General features: G+C 39.5%; 6 non-coding genes across 6 annotated transcripts; all 6 read right to left on the reverse strand.

The window, feature by feature from the left end:
- Nucleotides 1-592: 592 nt before the first annotated feature.
- On the reverse strand, nucleotides 593-664 carry TRNAC-GCA (transfer RNA cysteine (anticodon GCA)). The gene has a single exon. It is a non-coding gene; the product is annotated as a tRNA-Cys (tRNA).
- A 572-nt stretch (nucleotides 665-1,236) lies between these two features.
- Nucleotides 1,237-1,308, reverse strand: TRNAC-GCA (transfer RNA cysteine (anticodon GCA)). Its single transcript has one exon. It is a non-coding gene; the product is annotated as a tRNA-Cys (tRNA).
- A 572-nt stretch (nucleotides 1,309-1,880) lies between these two features.
- On the reverse strand, nucleotides 1,881-1,952 carry TRNAC-GCA (transfer RNA cysteine (anticodon GCA)). Its single transcript has one exon. It is a non-coding gene; the product is annotated as a tRNA-Cys (tRNA).
- Nucleotides 1,953-2,675: 723 nt separating this feature from the next.
- TRNAC-GCA (transfer RNA cysteine (anticodon GCA)) lies at nucleotides 2,676-2,747 on the reverse strand. Its single transcript has one exon. It is a non-coding gene; the product is annotated as a tRNA-Cys (tRNA).
- Nucleotides 2,748-3,470: 723 nt separating this feature from the next.
- TRNAC-GCA (transfer RNA cysteine (anticodon GCA)) lies at nucleotides 3,471-3,542 on the reverse strand. The gene has a single exon. It is a non-coding gene; the product is annotated as a tRNA-Cys (tRNA).
- A 723-nt stretch (nucleotides 3,543-4,265) lies between these two features.
- TRNAC-GCA (transfer RNA cysteine (anticodon GCA)) lies at nucleotides 4,266-4,337 on the reverse strand. The gene has a single exon. It is a non-coding gene; the product is annotated as a tRNA-Cys (tRNA).
- Between the last annotated feature and the right edge of the window lie 663 nt (nucleotides 4,338-5,000).

The raw sequence follows: 5,000 nt of genomic DNA on the forward strand, positions 1-5,000 counted from the left end.
GTCAATGAGACCGTAATAAATCCAGGTTGCATGCAAATTGAATTAATATTGTAGGCAGCTTGGAAATGCGTTAATCGTCAGGAAGTGTATTTGAATGTCCCACTTCCATGACGCTCACAAATTGCATAATAATCTGCATGAAAGCTAGAATGATGAGCATGTTACAGGCCATGGCCGCAAGAGACACTTTCGTCAGACCCAGAAACTTCTCATTCTGCAGTTGCCATTTCTGCCACTGCATTAGACCCCAGCACATGTGTATTTGGCAGCAGATGTAGAAGCCAAAAGTTCTTCTGTTTTGCTAATTTGAGTGGAGGACTTACATTGTAGACATTTTGTAGCTTTTGCTGTTCTTTTGCAGGATCCTTTAAAATACGTATGGAAAGAAAAAACAAATTTACTTTGGATATGTAAAGAAAAGAACACTTCAGATATGTGGTTGCTTGGAGGGAGCATGTGAACTTTCACCAAGTTACTACGATTCTGCAGCATAACGGGATATTTTGATTATTGTAGTTCTCTTTATTACTGCCTTGAGAGTATTGGTTTATGTAAAGAGATTAGAGAAAGAGCAAAAAGCTAGATCATGTCAAGGGGGCACTCGGATTTGAACCAAGGACCTCTCGATCTGCAGTCGAATGCTCTACCACTGAGCTATACCCCCACGCTCTGTTCAGCTTTTCTGACCATTTTAAATAGTTTCTCTCATGTAGTCCATGAAAACATTTCAAGCGTTAACTTGGAGTTTGTTAAGGTTGGACAGAGTTAAATGATAACTCTTAGAGACTAGAGATGGTCAATGAGACAGTAATAAATCCAGGTTGCATGCAAATTGAATTAATATTGTAGGCAGCTTGGAAATGCGTTAATCGTCAGGAAGTGCAATAGACCCCAGCACATGTGTATTTGGCAGCAGATGTAGAAGCCCAAAGTTCTTCTGCTTTGCTAATTTGAGTGGAGGACTTACATTGTAGACATTTTGTAGCTTTTGCTGTTCATTTGCAGGATCCTTTAAAATACGTATGGAAAGAAAAAACAAATTTACTTTGGATATGTAAAGAAAAGAACACTTCAGAAATGTGGTTGCTTGGAGGGAGCTTGTGAACTTTCACCAAGTTACTACGATTCTGCAGCATAACGGGATATTTTGATTATTGTAGTTCTCTTTATTACTGCCTTGAGAGTATTGGTTTATGTAAAGAGATTAGAGAAAGAGCAAAGAGCTAGATCATGTCAAGGGGGCACTCGGATTTGAACCAAGGACCTCTCGATCTGCAGTTGAATGCTCTACCACTGAGCTATACCCCCACGCTCTGTTCAGCTTTTCTGACCATTTTAAATAGTTTCTCTCATGTAGTCCATGAAAGCATTTCAAGCGTTAACTTGGAGTTTGTTAAGGTTGGACAGAGTTATATGATAACTCTTAGAGACTAGAGATGGTCAATGAGACAGTAATAAATCCAGGTTGCATGCAAATTGAATTAATATTGTAGGCAGCTTGGAAATGCGTTAATCGTCAGGAAGTGCATTAGACCCCAGCACATGTGTATTTGGCAGCAGATGTAGAAGCCCAAAGTTCTTCTGCTTTGCTAATTTGAGTGGAGGACTTACATTGTAGACATTTTGTAGCTTTTGCTGTTCATTTGCAGGATCCTTTAAAATACGTATGGAAAGAAAAACCAAATTTACTTTGGATATGTAAAGAAAAGAACACTTCAGAAATGTGGTTGCTTGGAGGGAGCATGTGAACTTTCACCAAGTTACTACGATTCTGCAGCATAACGGGATATTTTGATTAACGGAGTTCTCTTTATTACTGCCTTGAGAGTATTGGTTTATGTAAAGAGTTTAGAGAAAGAACAAAGAACTAGATCATGTCAAGGGGGCACTCGGATTTGAACCAATGACCTCTCGATCTGCAGTCGAATGCTCTACCACTGAGCTATACCCCCACGCTCTGTTCACCTTTTCTGACCATTTTAAATAGTTTCTCTCATGTAGTCCATGAAAGCATTTCAAGCGTTAACTTGGAGTTTGTTAAGGTTGGACAGAGTTAAATGATAACTCTTAGAGACTAGAGATGGTCAATGAGACAGTAATAAATCCAGGTTGCATGCAAATTGAATTAATATTGTAGGCAGCTTGGAAATGCGTTAATCATCAGGAAGTGTATTTGAATGTCCCACTTCCATGACGCTCACAATTTGCATAATAATCTGCATGAAAGCTAGAATGATGAGCATGTTACGGACCATGGCCGCAAGAGACACTTTCGTCAGACCCAGAAACTTCTCATTCTGCAGTTGCCATTTCTGCCACTGCATTAGACCCCAGCACATGTGTATTTGGCAGCAGATGTAGAAGCCCAAAGTTCTTCTGCTTTGCTAATTTGAGTGGAGGACTTACATTGTAGACATTTTGTAGCTTTTGCTGTTCTTTTGCAGGATCCTTTAAAATACGTATGGAAAGAAAAACCAAATTTACTTTGGATATGTAAAGAAAAGAACACTTCAGATATGTGGTTGCTTGGAGGGAGCATGTGAACTTTCACCAAGTTACTACGATTCTGCAGCATAACGGGATATTTTGATTATTGTAGTTCTCTTTATTACTGCCTTGAGAGTATTGGTTTATGTAAAGAGATTAGAGAAAGAGCAAAGAGCTAGATCATATCAAGGGGGCACTCGGATTTGAACCAAGGACCTCTCGATCTGCAGTCGAATGCTCTACCACTGAGCTATACCCCCACGCTCTGTTCACCTTTTCTGACCATTTTAAATAGTTTCTCTCATGTAGTTCATGAAAGCATTTCAAGCGTTAACTTGGAGTTTGTTAAGGTTGGACAGAGTTAAATGATAACTCTTAGAGACTAGAGATGGTCAATGAGGCAGTAATAAATCCAGGTTGCATGCAAATTGAATTAATATTGTAGGCAGCTTGGAAATGCGTTAATCGTCAGGAAGTGTATTTGAATGTCCCACTTCCATGACGCTCACAATTTGCATAATAATCTGCATGAAAGCTAGAATGATGAGCATGTTACGGACCATGGCCGCAAGAGACAGTTTCGTCAGACCCAGAAACTTCTCATTCTGCAGTTGCCATTTCTGCCACTGCATTAGACCCCAGCACATGTGTATTTGGCAGCAGATGTAGAAGCCAAAAGTTCTTCTGTTTTGCTAATTTGAGTGGAGGACTTACATTGTAGACATTTTGTAGCTTTTGCTGTTCTTTTGCAGGATCCTTTAAAATACGTATGGAAAGAAAAACCAAATTTACTTTGGATATGTAAAGAAAAGAACACTTCAGATATGTGGTTGCTTGGAGGGAGCATGTGAACTTTCACCAAGTTACTACGATTCTGCAGCATAACGGGATATTTTGATTATTGTAGTTCTCTTTATTACTGCCTTGAGAGTATTGGTTTATGTAAAGAGATTAGAGAAAGAGCAAAAAGCTAGATCATGTCAAGGGGGCACTCAGATTTGAACCAAGGACCTCTCGATCTGCAGTCGAATGCTCTACCACTGAGCTATACCCCCACGCTCTGTTCAGCTTTTCTGACCATTTTAAATAGTTTCTCTCATGTAGTCCATGAAAACATTTCAAGCGTTAACTTGGAGTTTGTTAAGGTTGGACAGAGTTAAATGATAACTCTTAGAGACTAGAGATGGTCAATGAGACAGTAATAAATCCAGGTTGCATGCAAATTGAATTAATATTGTAGGCAGCTTGGAAATGCGTTAATCGTCAGGAAGTGTATTTGAATGTCCCACTTCCATGACGCTCACAATTTGCATAATAATCTGCATGAAAGATAGAATGATTAGCATGTTACGGACCATGGCCGCAAGAGACTCTTTCGTCAGACCCAGAAACTTCTCATTCTGCAGTTGCCATTTCTGCCACTGCATTAGACCCCAGCACATGTGTATTTGGCAGCAGATGTAGAAGCCCAAAGTTCTTCTGCTTCGCTAATTTGAGTGGAGGACTTACATTGTAGACATTTTGTAGCTTTTGCTGTTCATTTGCAGGATCCTTTAAAATACGTATGGAAAGAAAAAACAAATTTACTTTGGCTATGTAAAGAAAAGAACACTTCAGAAATGTGGCTGCTTGGAGGGAGCATGTGAACTTTCACCAAGTTACTACGATTCTGCAGCATAACGGGATATTTTGATTAACGTAGTTCTCTTTATTACTGCCTTGAGAGTATTGGTTTATGTAAAGAGTTTAGAGAAAGAGCAAAGAGCTAGATCATGTCAAGGGGGCACTCGGATTTGAACCAAGGACCTCTCGATCTGCAGTCGAATGCTCTACCACTGAGCTATACCCCCACGCCATGTTCACCTTTTCTGACCATTTTAAATAGTTTCTCTCATGTAGTCCATGAAAGCATTTCAAGCGTTAACTTGGAGTTTGTTAAGGTTGGACAGAGTTAAATGATAACTCTTAGAGACTAGAGATGGTCAATGAAGCAGTAATAAATCCAGGTTGCATGCAAATTGAATTAATATTGTAGGCAGCTTGGAAATGCGTTAATCGTCAGGAAGTGTATTTGAATGTCCCACTTCCATGACGCTCACAATTTGCATAATAATCTGCATGAAAGCTAGAATGATGAGCATGTTACGGACCATGGCCGCAAGACACACTTTCGTCAGACCCAGAAACTTCTCATTCTGCAGTTGCCATTTCTGCCACTGCATTAGACCCCAGCACATGTGTATTTGGCAGCAGATGTAGAAGCCAAAAGTTCTTCTGTTTTGCTAATTTGAGTGGAGGACTTACATTGTAGACATTTTGTAGCTTTTGCTGTTCTTTTGCAGGATCCTTTAAAATACGTATGGAAAGAAAAACCAAATTTACTTTGGATATGTAAAGAAAAGAACACTTCAGATATGTGGTTGCTTGGAGGGAGCATGTGAACTTTCACCAAGTTACTACGATTCTGCAGCATAACGGGATATTTTGATTATTGTAGTTCTCTTTATTACTGC

Source organism: Hyperolius riggenbachi, chromosome 7, assembly GCF_040937935.1.
Source record: "Hyperolius riggenbachi isolate aHypRig1 chromosome 7, aHypRig1.pri, whole genome shotgun sequence".
NCBI lineage: Eukaryota > Metazoa > Chordata > Amphibia > Anura > Hyperoliidae > Hyperolius > Hyperolius riggenbachi.